Below are 16,397 nucleotides of genomic sequence, written 5' to 3' on the forward strand. Positions count from 1 at the left end.
CGGTCCAGCACCGAGGCCCTGCTCAGCAAATAGAGGGGACGTCCGTTCCCTCCTTCGAGGACCACCGTTCACACTGGAAGCACTGAAGTTCTTCCCCTCGCGAACTACGTGGCCAGGGCCGGGTCGCATGGACTGCAAAGGCTGCCCAGGATACGCACGAAGCGCCCGCCCAGGAGCCACGGCTTCAGGAAATGATCACGTCGCAGTGTGGGAGCCAGTGGGTCTGTGGCAGAGACAGGGCAAAGGGCTACGTCCAGGGACCTCAGAACCGGACCTTATTTGTAAACAAGGCCTTTGCCGGGGGGATGAGGGGAGGATCGGAGGAGGCCGCCCTGGGTCGGGGGGCCCTGCGTCCAAGGACAGGGTCCTGAGAAGAGACAGAGGAGGAGACGCAGACCCCGAGGAGACGCCGCGGGGAGACGGAGGCAGGGATGGGAGGGACGCGGCCCCCCGCCCGGGGACGCCGGGGGGAGGCGGGAAGGCCCCGGGACACCCGGACCTCAGACGCCGGGTCTCCAGGACGGAGACAGGATAGTACATGCCTTTGCGGTCTGGGGTCATTTGTTACAGCGGCAACGGGACACTAATACAGCTTTGTTTTTTGCTTGTTTGTTTTTAAAGCAAGACAGACAAAACCAAAAGACAGTAAGGGCGCCCAGCCGTTTCTCTGGTACCGTGGAAATGAGAGTTCCCCACGCCGCCCCCCCAATGCGGGGACGCACACGCGGCAGCGCGATCCTCGGGGCAAGGGTGCAGAACCCCACACACCACACTGGCTGAGCTCGGTCTTCCCCTCCCAAGAGCTGGGGAGGGACAAAACTGAGGGCTTTAGATGGAGGCAGGCGCGGAACCGAATTGCTTTCCCAGGTGCCGATCCCGTCGCCCCGACTCGCCGGCCCCCCCATTTCCCCACGGAGGAGCAGCGCGACCGCGCACGGAAGGCAGGAACCGAGGGCGCTGTCCTCACAGCCGAACGCTGTCCCCGCGGCCTCTCCGGACCGCCCGCCGGCCGCTCGGCGGAAGGCCGTCTGCGCGGGCCGTGAGAACGTAAACTGCTGTCCCGTGCAGGCGCCGCTGCTGGGCCCGACCAGGAGAACGTCTTTCCGTTGGGGTTTCCTGCGGAGTCCGTTCCACGAGAAAAGGGGAACAGGGCTGAGTCCGGGGTGGAGGTCAGAAGCTTTTTATGGAGCTACCACACAGTTTGCATCTTCCCTTGGAGGTTTCCCTAAAGAAGCCGTGGTGCCCAGGGGCTGAGTCCAAATTTCCTTCCCTCCCTCCCTCCTCCCTTCCTTTCCCGAAGTATCTACTTTACCTTGTGCCTAATTTATCCAAATACGCTCCCCGATTGGTGAACCTTTCCAAGCTCCCTGCTTCAAAGCCACGGGGAAGAATAAAAAGCCCACATTTGCCAAAGGCTTTGCATTCCTCTGAGAAATGGAGAAAGCGCCCACGAACATACAAGAATCAATCAATAAATAGCTCCTGGTTTAGAAACAGTTGCTACGTCGCCAGAAACGCTGGTGTGAGGCCAACAGGAGCAGAAGGGAGAGATGCATCAGGAGGCGTTCTGTGTTCTTCTGGCAGCCACAACGGGTGTCTCTGGGAGGCGATACCGTATTCTACCATGTAGAACGCGCTTCCCTGTATGCTGCGCACCTGCGTGTTTGTGCGCATACCCGGCATGATTACCCTCATTACTATGCCCATGGTGTGTAATCACTGTGCCCACGTCTAGCCCGCATCCTTAGTCTTCCCGGAAAAATGTGCGCAAACAAGTGCACGTGATACACGGCACAATACGGTAAGTTGGATTTGGTCTCAGCTGGGAGACCGTGGGGGAGTCCATGAGACTTTAAGGAATACGGGGGTGACTCCGTGCTGGGTGGAGGGCACAGATTATATATACAGCGGAGTCTCTTCCTCCGTCCCGGTACGAGCATGAACGGCTGCAACAGCAACTATTTTAAGGTAAAAAGATAAAACTGTGAGGAGGAAGGATGAACTTTTTTAAAACAACCACGTCAGCTTCTTTTTCTTTTTTAGACTCCACGTGTGAGATCGTGGGCTGTTGGCTTTCTCTGCCTGGCTTATTTCACAGAGCATAAACCCCTCGAGGTCCAACCGGGCTGTTGCTAATGGCACGATTTTGTTCTTTTTTAGGGCTGAGGAGTATTCCATGGTATCTACGCACCGCAGCATTTTTACATTCCGTCGACGCTGTACACCCGACATGAATACAGGATCATATTGACTGCCAACTAAAACTGAAAAGGGAAATTAAGAAAAAAAAAACGTAGAGGAAAGTAAAATGCCTTAATGTTTCAGAGAGAGTTATATTCGAAAAGGGCACATAGTAAATTACGGCGGACCCCCAAGGCTTCTCCTGCGATTATTAAAAAAAAAAGTATTTTTGTGTAAAAAGATAATGTCGGAATGGTCGATGGTGTTTCTCAGGACGGCGGAAGGCAGAGGAACCCTTCATGACGTTCAGGAGGTAAACGTACCAAAGACCAGAATGGGGAGAAGACCACTTCCCAAACCAGAAGACTCAGGAACACGTGGCAGAGCCTATTTGCTCGCTAGTCCCCAGTCTCGTGGCACTGCCTTTCGTATGTAAAGCGTTCCTACGGATCAATAAGGAAAAGACCAATCCCACAGCCACAAGTGGGCAAGAGGCGAATTGAATTTCCCCGGAAAAGGAGCCCACAAGAGATTCTCTTCCCCAAGGTTCCCCGTCTCCCTCCGGATACGAGAAACGCAATGTCAAATTATCGATCCGGTCCCACGTTTCAGCAGAGCGCCTGGCGATGCTCAGAAAATGGCCGTGGCGGTGAGGAAACAGGTCCGCGTATGACTGGGGCGAATGAGGATTTGCACACGCCCTAGCCGGGGCGACTCTCGGCGTTGATAGTATTAAACGCCCACACCCCCTTTGGCTTAACAACGACAATGGCACGCATTTCTGGGATACACCCATTTCCTTGCAAAGTTCCGCAGGAATCGATGCGCCAAAACATCCGTGGTAGCGTTTTCTCCAGAGCAAAAAACGGGACCGCAGCTCCGATTCGTTGGTTAAGAACACGACCCTGACGACCCCCACTTGTAACAAATTCTCTACTGTGCTGCTTCTGCCCCTGTGGGCCTCGATAAAATTGCTGTCTTTGTTTCAAAACCTTCGGCTCTGTGATTGCTTTGCAGAAAGCTCACAGGGATGCGACCAAGCATTTTGGGCCCAAATATTTAATGATACAATAAGCCATCGAATTTACACGCAAGTTTCCAGACGATCCACTTTGGAGAAAGTCATCGTATTTTTACAGAACGTGAAATGAGAAGGGGTCTAGAAATATGTACATACACCGCCCCCCATAAACAGTAAGGCTCAGCGACACCTTTCTAACAGGTACAGATGTATTTCTGAGCCGTCATTCTACGTACCGTAGTTTGCCGTGTATAGTGCGCACCCATGTTTTTGTCCCAGGCTTTCAGGAGGGAAAAAAAAAAAAATCATCTTTTGTTTTAATTTTTCGTTCCATTTTTTTATTTATTTACATTTAGCAACAAAACAGATTATCGTATTCCAGGGTATTGTGTTGCATACAAACATCGTTATCGCTTCCTGCAGTTACACTTTTAACGCATAAGCATCCATAAAAGACTGGGAAACATGTACATAGAGAGGGAATTAGGTCCACCCGTGTATAATGCGCATCCTTATTTTTCCCTCAAAAATGTGGGCCAAAGAAGTGCGCATTATACACTGCGTAATACAGGTACTTTAAAAAAATACCCACTCTTGCAGTATTGCCTTCTTTGTCTGAATGAGACATGTATGCTCACAGTATATCATTAATAGGCTTCTAAAATGCCAATGTTATTCAGAGGAACAAAATATATGCACTTTTAGTATCGTTTACAAAGGCCACCAGGGGGCACCACGGGACCGCAACGGCCATCTGGGGGGAAGGCGCAGGTTCGGAGCCGCCTGTAGGACCCAGGCAGGGGGTCCCCAACATGTAACGAGGGGCCCTGGCTCCCTGGGTCCCCTCAGGCGGTGACGACCGGTCCGCCCTGTCCCTTCCTGAATGAGACAACAGGTGTGTGACACTCCCCTAGAATCCAAAACGCCAGGCCCCCTGCTGGACACACCTGAGTAGAGGGGCCCCCAGCAGGAATTTGTGGGGCCGTGACAGATCACCAGGGGTGACCTATCCTTGTCCCTCCGTTTCGTACAGACGGTACCACGGTATCAGAGGCAGAAGAGGGGCTAAAATTCCCAATCGGCCGGCAGTCAGTCTCGAGCCTGACGCACTGAGGGGCTAGACCGTGGAGAGGAGCAGAGGCCGGGGAGAGCAGGGGACGGGGCGCGGGGTGTCGTCAGCAGGCGGGCCCTGCCCCGGCAGCCCGCCCCGCAGGCTGCGACGGGCAGGTCTTAAAGACCCCGAAGCGAAGGCGGCACAGCCGCTTCCCCCAACCTGGCCGCGGGCGGGGCAGCCCCGCCAAGGGTGCCAACTCTCCACCTTCGAGCGGCTGGGATGAGGAGCAGCGGCCCTTACCGGCGCGGGAGACATCCTCGGGCTTCGGGGGACCACAGCACGTCGATGACGTCCGCGTCGTTGCGGACGACAGGGCTTCTGCGCTTCAGGCAACGAACACGACCGCCCGGCAGAGCCCCGTCCCGGCAGTTGCGCAGAGCGCGCGCCTGTCCTAGGCCTCGCGGGGCGCACGTCGCCCGAAACGGGGCACGGCTTCCTCCCGGGGCGACATCATCGTTCCGGGCGAGGCGGCGGCGGCGGGTGCTTTTCAGGGCACCGCGAAGGGGGAAAGGGCGCGTTTCTGCTCCAAGGCGGTTTTGCCCCCAACATACAATGAGCTCTCGCACCAAAGCACGGAAAGCATTGGGTAGACATGGTGCACACGCCTCACCCACGGCTGGAGTCTACCCACGTGGGAGAAGGGTTGTGTGGGAAAGCACAGGAGTACCTGCGTGCTAGGGAGTACCTGGGTGCAGAGGAGTATCTCAAGGCAGGGGAGTATCCCAACGCAGGCGAGTCTCCGAATGACGGGGCAGTACCTGAATGCTGAGAAGTCCTTGCCACCGATGTGACGAGGGAAAAGCACAAGGCGACGGGAAAAACCCCGCATCTAGGAGCAAGGACTCCCGCTGACGCTTGGCCTTACAGCCCCAGAAAACGGGCCGCGGGATTCCCCCCCTCCAGGCCGCAAAGCCTTCTTCCAACGTCACCCCCCAGCCAAGTGTTTCAGGGAACGAAAGGACATGGTTTCTCATCTCTCTTTATTCGCCTGCGGTAAAAAATAGCCTAAGAAATGGCATCGTGAGGAAGCAGATCGGAGGCTGCCCTCGTTTTGCAAAACGGCGGATGCCTGGGGACTTCCGGAGGGGCCTGGCGGACATTCGGTGCGTCAACGGCTCCGGGGTGCGGAAGCCGGCGTGGCGGGGACTTGGGGGCGGGCGTTTTGCCCATCCCGGGGGCACCCTGGAGGGCCTTGGAGACAGAGACGGTCAGGGGGAGTTTCCCTGCGGAGGGGGAGGCCCTGGTTGGTCAACATCGCCCACCCGGGCCAGGGACAGGCGAACCACATCTGAAGATTCAAGCCAAGGATCCACCTTGAGCAGGGGCAGGAGAAGGCGAGGCTGGCGCCGGGCGGGCGGGCCCAGCCGGCGCTGCCCGACCCCTCCACATCCGTTCTTCGGAGATGCAGCAGCCCGGTCCTTCAGCTCTGCTGGGACCGTCCGGCTGTGTGTGTGGCCTGCCTTCTATTTCTCCACAATCGTCTGTTGAACTGTCGAGGACAAAGAGACAAGATGTGACGTCACACAAGGTCCTCCCCTCCCACAACACGCACGACAGTAGCTGCTCCTTCCACCTCTGAGCCGCGGGGACCGAGTTTCGATCTAACGTCAATGGGCTCCGAACTCCTCACGGGGTCTGACAAGGAGCCAAAACCAGGTCTCCTGTGCTACCAACAAGAATCAATAAACTTCACCGTGGGATTCGACGACAGCCAGAAAAAATAAACCCTTCGGGAAAAGTCGGAAGGAAAGGAGAGAAGGCACTTGATCTCGGTGGCTTCTCGGAGACAGGAGAAAACCTCCCTGACCTCCCAATTTCAGAATCAATCACTGTCGGACGAGCGTCCTTGGTGTTTGTGGTTTTACGATGATTTGCGGTTCCCCTTTTCTGATCGCTGTGCATACGTTTGAGAGCTCCCGTGGACATTTTTGGTGCTTAAAGACAATCGCTCATTTTAAACATTTCCCCCAGCTGCCGACCGCTGGGAAGGAAACACGAAACTTTCTCAAAGTCCCTACTTTTAGAATTCAAAATACGTTCCAATTTCGTTAAACGCACTTTCGGGTTAAGAGGCGTCCGTGGAGGCCCGCCGCCTTGTTTTTCACTTCGCCCCCTTCAAAAGTGCGCCAGATCTCCAAACACCGGCCTTGCGCCCTGAGAGGCTTCCGTAACTTGAGCAACCCCCCCTCCACCTGACCCTACCGCTGCGGAAGGAAGATTTCGCCCAAGGGGTCTGGGAACGGGACCAAATGCTGTGTCTCGGAAGATGCCCTTTGGGTCTTGCTGGCTTCCTGGCCTGTACGCACAGGATGCCATTTGGAAAATCACGACAGCGGGTATTTTCAATGATTCTGTTTGTTTATTTTTAGAGAGAGGGGCTGGCAGGGAGGGAGAGCGGGAGAGAAGCATCCACGTGTGGCTGCCCCTCGAGCGCCTCCTATTGGGGACCTGGCCTGCCACCCAGGCCTGTGCCCTGACTGGGAATCGAACCGGCGACCCTTTGGTTCGCAGGCCAGTGCTCAGTCCACAGTCCACGGAGCCACGCCAGCCTGGGCCACCATGGGTATTTTAAAGAGAGTCCGAAATCTCAAGCCCAAGAAAGTTTACACACGACCTCCCACACGTATGCCCTCAAAAGGGGCGAGGCATAAGGGACCCGCTGCAATGTCACCCGTGGAACTCGAACGGGGGCACGCTTGCGGGACCCGGGGGAGCTTGGAGAGGTACCCCGAACACGCCGGGCCGGCTGCGGGCGCGCCCCCTCCTCACCTAGCGGCTCTGTGTTGGTGGTTCGGTTGGTCTCCATGTTGATGTCTCCCTGGTCCGCTGCAAACGAGAACACAACATCCCCAGGATGAATACGAAGAGAAGGCCCCCCAAAACCCCCCTCCAGCTCCACGGCCCCTCCCCTCCCCCCAGCCCAAGCAGGAGCCCGGTGCGATTCAGTTTTCTTTCTCAGACTTTGAAAGAAACGGCATAATACTTTATGTTCACTAAAAATGTCTTCCTATTATAAAAGGGAACATATGCATGATAGCAAATGACAGAAACTTGGAAAGTTACAAAGAGCAAAAGACAACAACCCTCAACATTTGGACGTCGATCATCCTGGTCTCTTTTCTGGGCATGTGGGTTGGTTTTTTTTTACAAAAACATGGTTCTGTCTGTGTTTTGTGTCTCGCTGTTTTTGAGTTCACATTTCTAATGGTTGTGTCCTATTCTGTTAGAGGAAAGTCTCAGAATTTGTGACACTGTTTTTCCTACTTTGGGGATGTTTGGATTGTTTCTAACAGTTTGTAGTCTAACCAATGCTGAAATGAAGAATCTCTATAAATAAACCTTTTCTGAGAATGAGTATTTCCCTAAGGTCGATGTCTAAAATGGGAATTACTGGCTAAAAGGCCTGAAGGTTTTGTTTTTACTTGTGACCATGAAAAGTTTTCCATGAGCAGAAAAGTCGAAAGAACGGGGTCGCCAACTTCCATTTCAATCCCCCAGGTTTTGAAGTACTTCCACTTGGCCACGTTTCCTTCCTTTGTCTTTAAAATCGTTTTCAAAGAGGTTTTTTTTTTTTAATGGTTAACAAGCAAGGACTTCGGAAGGGCTGTGTACACATCGTGAGCCCATGACCGCGTCCACACATGATAGAACGAATCAGAATTCGTCAACAGCGTGTGTGCCTTTCACGTCTGTTCTTTGTTTCCAAGGTTTTGCAAACCCGCAGCAACAGACACGGGACCAGGTCCCCAAATGCTGCCCGGGGTGCGCGCCAGAGTCACACGCGAGGCGTACTCATTTCCTTCCTGCACGGGAACACGCGCGGCACTTGCAACAGGAAGAGGGACCGGGACCAGGGCGTTGGATCGTGGCCGTCGTGCACGAAACTGCACCCTCAGCAAAACAGCGTCGTCTGCGGTAAGGGCACCTTCGTCCGTAGACACACAATGCAACTTGTCACTCAAGCCGCAGAAAACCACAAGTCGCCGTGTGTGGCAAACGACTCCCTCCCAGAAACGCCCTGCCCCAGCCACCGATGAGGCCCCGGCCAGAGGCCGAACGTCTGGGGTTCGAACAAGAAGCACACAGACGCGAACGGAGGGACAGCGAACGCCGCACGGTCGCGGCTTTGGCTGGTGGAGCAGCCACCGGACACGCGGCAGAGCCAACGGCCTGGAATCCGCAATTTTTTAATTTTTAACAATTTTTTATTGAACTTAATAGGACGCCATCGCTTAGTGAAACTATAGAGGTTTCCAGGGTGCAATTCTATCATCGTCATCGGCACCGCGTGTTGCGTGTTCAGCAGCCCAAGTCCGGTCTCCTTCCATCGCGGTTTACCCCCGTTTACCTTCGGCTACCTCCCTCCCCGCCGCCTCTGCTCACCACCGCACTGTTGTCTGGGCCTGCGGATTTATTTTCGTTTTTTTTTTTGCTTCACCCCTTCCCGTTTTCCACCCACCCCCAACCCCTCCCCTCTGACAGCTCTTCGCCTGTTCTCTGTATCCGTTAGCCTGTCTCTATTTCATTTCTTAGTTTATTTTATTCATTCCCTTCCTCATTTAAGGGAAATCGCGTGGTGCTTGCCCTTCTCTGATGGGTTTATTTCCCTGAGCATAATACTCTCCAGGTCCATCCATGTGGTCACAAAGGCGGGGGGGGGGGTCCCTCTTTCTTTTTCAGGGCTGCGTACTATTCCACCGGACAAAGGTCGCACCGCTGTGTTACCCGCGTGTGTACTGAGGGGCTTGAGGCGCACAGCACCCGATTTGTGTCCACCACAATGAAATCTGACTTACTGAACGGCAAAGCGGTTCTACCAGGACTCTAAATGGCCACATCAAATCTGGACACGTTTTAGGGGGGAAGGAAGGAAGGAAGGGAGGGAGGGCGGGGGGGGGGCAGGCAGGAAGGAAGCAGGGAAGACAACGCCCATCTGACAGAGTAAATAGCAAAACCGAAATGCATTTGGGGCGTACGTTATTTCCGGCCAGTGAAAGCAATGTTCCGTGCGGTAGCTCTATGAAACACCGTCCAAAACGGGAAGGAATCGGTGGATGGATGGCGGACGTCTGAACACACAGTGGGGGCAGGGTGGTGTCAGGACAAGGCACTTGGACAAGGGTGTCGCCTCCCTGGCATTGGCGGGGGCAACTGTTGAAGGCACAGGTTGAGGGGCCGCACCTTGTTGGTAAACAAGATGGGCGTTTCCTGAGAAGGTGTCCACCTTCCCGGGAGCCAGCGTGGACCCTCTGCCCCCAGACTCAGCATGTTTGGGGGACCCAGCGATCACGGGGTTCCCTGCGCTGTGGCAGCAAAGCATCTGTGTGACCGGGGCAGTACAGCGAGACCCCCAGACTCGGACCCGTGGGGGCTCCATTCAGCTGGCGCTTTGAGGCCACCCCGGAAGGGAGGGAGCAGAAGCCTTGTGTCTCCAAACGCAGGGACACCAAGCCCCTGTCCAACACCACAGGCGCCAAAGAGGAGAGCCAGTTCCAAGAGGGTTACCCTCCACGACACCGGCTTCAGCCGTCAAAACGGGAACGGCCCAACACGCGAGATAAAACAAATCCAAGCAATTCTTGTGTTTTCGGGGCGGGGGGAGTGTGGCTTAGGCCGCTGGGTGGTCCTCAGGGCAAGGGCAGCCAAGTGTGGGGGCAGCGGGGCACCGGGCGCGGGGGCCCGGGGAGCACAGACCAGCGCGGCTCGATCTTCAGGCCACCGCGCCGACCGACGTCTTGAGACCCACAGTCGCTCCACGCAGACGCAGCGCGGCCGGCGCGGAGGGGGGCCCCTGAGTCAGGCCATTGGACCGGGGAGACCACGTGCGCATCTTGTAAAGATCTAGAAGGCAGCGAGTCACGGTCGCGCAGGTGACCGCCGGAGGCCACCAGGCTACAGAGCCCGCATCGGCGGGTTCTCAACGCGCCTCCCCATCCGCCCCCATCCTCACCGCAAACTCGTGGCCCCACGTCACTGGCACGGCACGCTGGACCCCAGCCCCGGACCCCAACAGGAAAACCATGGTGACGTCCACCAAGCCGGTGGCCGAGGGGGAAGAGGGAACAGATACCCAGCGATGAGTCTGCGCCGACAGGGCACACGCGGGCACGACAATTTCCTCAGGCCAACAAGGGTCCGCCTTGAAGTTACAACACCGTTTTAGGATACCCCTAAATACGTGGACGTCCCCGCCCCCCAAAATGGAGAAATTCTCGTGTTTGGACAAGCGGATTAGAGAGAGAGAGTCAGGGGCTGCTTTGTGGGAAACGGAGTCATAAATGCACCGTAAAAGTCTAAAGGCTACAAATCCAAGGGTCCGAATTGCATCCATGCCAGGAAAGGTCCCACCCTACGACCGCGGTCGGCTTGGCCCCCCCCGCCGACATTGGAGGGAAGATGGTGGCTGTCCCCAGCGCTCCGGCCACACGCACGGCCAAGGACGAACTCGGTGACGAACTCGGTGACGAACTCAGTTCCTACGTGGCAGCCACCCACTCCGCTTCCTCCAGTTGGCTTTCACGGGAAAAGGAAATATCGGCACTGATCTTCCCTTTCAGAAGTGAGTGGTGCATTAATAGAAGAAGCTTCTGTGTATCGCAAGGGGAGAAAACAAGGGGAGTCGGTGGGGGTAGGGAGTCTGGGAGCAGGCGACCGCTGAGACAGTCCCTAGCCCGAGAGGGGAGGCGGGTCAGGCACAGTTTGGCTCCGCGTCTCAGGAGACAGGCACTCTGATCAGGCAGGACGGTCTGGGGGCCCCCACAGGGCATCCCGTACTACCCTAGACGTTCTGTTCATCTGCAAGGGAAGATTGGGGAGGAGAGAAAACAAGAAAACTGTGTGAGGGGCTTGCTCCGGGCACATGCCAATGCCCCAGACGGCAGGCGCGCTGTTAGAACAGCGTAGGGGCTGTTAGAGATGTGGAGGTTGTGGCTCAGAAGTCAAGCGAGAGAGGCCTAAAGAGCAAAGTGCAACAGGAGGGAGAATCGGGGTGGAAACGAAAATTAAGGAGGTGAGAAAGGGAGGGGGGAGAGGGCGAGAGGGAGGGAGGATTGAATTGGTGGGGGACTGAATGGATGGATAGATGGGTGGACAAATTGGTGGATGGATGGTGGGTGGATGGATGGATGGATGGATGGGTGGGTGGATGGATGGATGGATGGTGGATGGATAGAAGGATGGACAAACTGGTGGACAAATTGGTGGGTGGATGAATGGATGGGTGGATGGTGGATGGATAGATGGATGGATAGAAGGATGAACAAATTGGTGGATGGATGGGTGGGTGGATGGATGGGTAGATGGATGGGTGGATGGATGGATGGGTGGATGGGTGGGTAGATGGATGGATGGGTGGGTGGGTAGATGGACGAATGGATGGACAGATGGATGGTGGATGGATAGATGATGGGTGGATAGATGATGGGTGGATGGATGGAAGGGTGGATGGATGGATGGACAGATGGATAAATGGATGGATCGATGGATGGAAGGATGAGTAGATAGGTGATAGGTGGACGGATGGAAGGGTGGATGGATGGACGGATGGACGGACAGATGGATGGAGGGTGGATGGATAGATGGATGGATAGAAGGATGGATGGATGGGTGAATGGATGGATGGATGGATGGATGGGTGGTGCATGGATGGACAGATGGATAAATGGATGGATCGATGGATGGAAGGATGAGTAGATAGGTGATAGGTGGACGGATGGAAGGGTGGATGGATGGATGGATGGTGCATGGATGGACAGATGATGGATGGATAAGATGGATGAACGGATGGATCGATGGATGGAAGGATGAGTAGATACACAAGTGATGGGTGGCCGGATGATACATGGCTGATGGACGGATGGCAGGAGACATGAACTGCAGAACGGATGGATGGTAGTAATGGACAGATGGACAGAAGGAAGAAAGAAAGACATGTCAGTAGCTCATTTCATCAAAGCCTCAAAAAAACACTCACAGGCACATGCGAGACAAAGCTGGTGGATGTGCCCTGAGCAGCAAGAACCAGCGGCACACAGAGAGAGCGGCCGCATTCACATCCAGGGACAAGAGACAACAGCTGGGCTCTGTCCATGCAGGTCAGGGAGCCCTGTCTCCAGGCACTTGAACCAGTTACTTGAAGCCAACACACCAAGACACAAAGACACACACCCACCTTGCGCCCACCTCGGAGCTGGAGCAGCCCTCCGTGAAGATCAGATCAAAGTTTTAGGACTGCGCATTCAAATCTTTATGAACCAAGAACCAATCTATCAATTTCGCTGGCTGGAGATACAGATACTTTTTCATGCTTTAGCTCAACACGTATTACTGAAAGGCTCCCGAGGAGACTTCGACCAAGACAGACAGTATTTGACCAACGAATGTCCACGATGAGAAAACGCCTCCGCTTCTACCCACTTGCCTGAGACTAATCTTGATGCAAATTCAATAGATGCTACAAAACTCTATACAATGACCAGGTCCTGGAAAATCACGCTCTGTATAAAATCATCGTGGACCCAAAACCATGGTTTCTTCAAGGACCAGGGCATGCGATACTTATGTCGTTCATTGCACATTTCCAAGGTCCTGACGAAACAGGGGTTTGCTCTTCCTCGAATGTCTACCCAGAAGTAAAACCTGTGAAGCCGAGTCGCACAGATCCTGAAAATTCTACGATTGTTCCATGCCCAGCACCTGGATTCAACATTTTAATTCTATCTCAGTCCCTAAAAATGTGTCTCTGACAAAAAACAAAACACTAAATTTGTTGTATAAAACAACCTTAAAAAGCCTAAACGTCTATCCATGGAGTTGAGAGAGATCCTCATTCTTCTGCGTGAGGGGGCTCCTAGCAGAATAGTGCCTAATCATGTTGGCGCTGGGCATTTTGTAGCTGGAGACAGGAATGAGCAATTCCCGAAATCACAAGGTCCCGCCGCCCGCTCTCCTTGCTACATTTGGTTCTTATTTCCTGCGTCTCAGGTAAGCTCCCCGCTTTGAGTCCTACAGGAACCGCAAAGAATCAACAGATGAAGCCGCACCTTAACGTTCGTGGAGCCCAAGGAGAAAAGACTGTGGACCGTTTTCTGGGGAACTAAATTTCGCGCACTTCTCCGTGGACTCGTAAACGTCCCTGAGCCAATTCTTCAGAAAAGAGGCGTTTGTTTTTGAACAATGACGAGGGCAACTACTTCTACCTGGGAGCTGTCCATTTTCAAGACCACCCCCCGTCCCCCTACCCTTACAAAGGACAAAGTGCTTCAACCGAGGACCGAGACCCGGGGATGGGGTAGGTGGAGCTGACCGCAGCTGGTTGTCCCTGTGTCTGAACCCCGTTTCCAAAGAGTGCATGACATGGAGCGTCTTCAGACCCTTTGGGGGCCTCTCACACCCCTGTGCTCCATAAACCGCCCCGTACGGCCCCACGACATCGCAGGGCACCACACATCCCGTATGCCAGGGAACAGAAATGCTTCGCAACTCCGGCATCGGCCTGGCTTTCAGCCAAAGAGTGAAGACAATCTTCTCGCGCTTCCCTCCCGAGGGAGCCCGCCTGGCCCTCGGATGGCTGAGCATCACACGGAGGTGGGCCTTCTCAGAGAAGAGGAAACACGGGATGGATAACGAAACACAAGTTCATTTCCCCTGAACCCCCGCGCCTTTGACCTCTCCGCTGTCTCTAGGAGAAGCAAGAGATCGGGGTCTTTTCTTTGGCCCCCCACGGCCCCCCAGTTATAATCGTTGGTCTTTTTTTTTTCAATAGTTATCCCAGGACATGCTTAGTGAGTCTTAGAGAGAAGGGAACGAAAGGAGAGAAAGAGGCGAGAAACGTTGATGTGAGAGAGACGCACCGGTCAGTCACGTCCTGTATATGCCCTGACTGGGAACGAACGCGCCACCTAGGCATGTGCCCTGACCGGGAATGGAACCTGTGACCTTTTGAGTTGAGGCTCCCACCAACGGAGCCACACAGGCTAGGGCTAAAACTGTTGGTCTTCCTTAGGAATCTCCTTGATGTGGTCATCTGTCAACTTGGAGACCAAGGGATCCTCCCCATTAAGTCAACCAACCACGGTATCTTGGGCACCCCACAATAGAAGGCACCCGGTCATAGATAGGAAATAAAATACGATCAAGCACCCTCCGCTGCCAGAGAGGGGATATAAAGCCAGCAGCTCACCGTAGGTCTCTGGATTCAAACGCTGTGTCGAATTTGAATGTCAGGCTACAAATAGAGTTTGTGGACGTAAACATCTGCAAGGATGGCGGAAGAACTGTGAACTCTACCCTTATAATTCAGCTTTTCCTGCATCAGCCATCTACTGAAATGCGTTGGAAATTCCCCTTTAGGCAGACGAGGTCGATGGCTAAACACGTGTAAGGAATCAGATTGTAGGAAGGGTGAGAAGGTCAGACACCAGAAGGCCCTTCCACAAAGAAGGGCGATGTGGCCCATGAGTCGCCCTCCCCAAAGCCCATCACAGCCCACCCCTTGTTAGCCCTGCGAAAGTGAAGACGAAACCTAGAAGGAGGCGCCAAGACATGAACACCCGCGGTGTTCAAAACAGACCTTTCAGGCACCAGGAGAAACATAAACGAATTTAGGAATCCAGGCGTAGAATGTCCAAAGACAGCCAATGATGGAGTTCCAGTCACAGCCGGTCGCTGTGACATTCTGCCCGTCGCGCGTGTTAATTTTATATTCCACCCGAGGACCTTCCCCGGATCTGCTGGTACCGGGTTCTACCAGAAAGGGAACCAGCTGCCCTGAGTTTCAATCCACTGGTTAGAGAAGAAAGATGGCGGCCCCTTGGCCATCGACAATCACGGGCATGATAACCACGCGAAATAAAAGACGAACCCATTGTAAGCGCTACCCGTTGTCCCACCCTGGCTCTCCGCCGGGGCAGCCTGCCGAGACTCTGACCCACAACCTCAGCCATCCTCACGGAAATCCTTTCGAGTCAGAACTATCATCTCCCACTTTCCAGTTGGAAAACCGAGGACTGGAGGGGTGAGCGATGCGCACGATGCGAGCCAGCGAAACACAGGGCGTGCTAAGGTCAAAGACAACCTGACCCCGGCGCTCTGGCGACTCCGTGAAGCATCGGCCAGCTCCCCCGCGGGCGCTCCGACGGGAGCTCTGCCATTCTACGCATTTTTTAAGAGAAAGCGCAGGTTTTAAGTTAGCGACGCACGCGACAGAGGAAGCGGCCGCGGGAGCCTTACCGTTTTCTTTGAAGCACAGCTTCTTCTTCTGGTAGGCAATAAAGCCAGAAATGGCTCCTCCTATAGCCAGCCCAACGCTCGCAATGATGCCCGCGACCATGCCCTGGGGTTCGCCTGCAGGAAGAGCACAAGGCGCTGTTACCGGAGAACATTCGCGCACGGGCGGCCGGGCGCCAGGGCTGCGGGCGGGTTCCAGGGCCACTGCGGAGCGGACCCCTTTCCCCGGCTACTGCCCCATTCCCAAACCCCCCCCGGATGCTTCGGCGTGAGAGAAGGGCCCACCACGCTCTTATTCTTCGAGCGTGACATCCTGCGTGACCCGGGAAGTCACACCTGCAACGGCCGTTCGTTCTGCTACTCCTACTGGGCCCAACCCAGTGGGACAACCGCCCCTGTGTCTCCCCAACCGGCTGGCCAGCTCAGGGTCCTAACAGCTCCAGGAGGAAGCTCTCCGGCGAGAAGACACATTCCACAGCGGGGGGACAGGGCTGCCCCACGCAGGGGCATGTTGCACGTGCGGCCATGCGCAAGCCAGCTGCTCATGCTCATGGCGTTTCTGAAAACCCAAAGCCAAGACGTCAGAAACCCGGGGGACCCACCTTGCCCACCCTCGTCGTGCCTCTGGTCTCCGCCGCCGCCCCCGCCGCCGCCGCTGTGGCCGCCGCCGCCGCCGCCGCCACCTCCTGCTCAACAGAATGACAAGCTTATTGACCGCTGGCATCAGGATGAGGGCTGCTGAAGAAAAACTCATCCCGAGGACCCGCTCTTGGGACGCTGGGCTGTGAAGGAACCTCAGCCACAGAGGCCACGCCAGGGACAGGACATTCACTCTCAGGGAGTCACGCCGTGGCC

At 55.1% G+C, this 16,397-nt stretch overlaps 1 long non-coding RNA gene across 1 annotated transcript; it reads right to left on the reverse strand.

Annotated features, from left to right (window-relative positions):
- Window positions 1-3,542: 3,542 nt before the first annotated feature.
- Window positions 3,543-16,228, reverse strand: LOC129079748 (uncharacterized). Its single transcript, XR_008530102.1, has 4 exons — window positions 16,145-16,228; window positions 15,546-15,659; window positions 7,086-7,142; window positions 3,543-5,805 (listed from the first exon to the last, which is right to left on the reverse strand). It is a non-coding gene; the product is annotated as an uncharacterized LOC129079748 (long non-coding RNA).
- Between the last annotated feature and the right edge of the window lie 169 nt (window positions 16,229-16,397).

The sequence above is a fragment of the Pteronotus mesoamericanus genome, unplaced genomic scaffold, assembly GCF_021234165.1.
Source record: "Pteronotus mesoamericanus isolate MK-2021 breed Mesoamerican mustached bat unplaced genomic scaffold, CSHL_Meso_final contig_80, whole genome shotgun sequence".
NCBI lineage: Eukaryota > Metazoa > Chordata > Mammalia > Chiroptera > Mormoopidae > Pteronotus > Pteronotus mesoamericanus.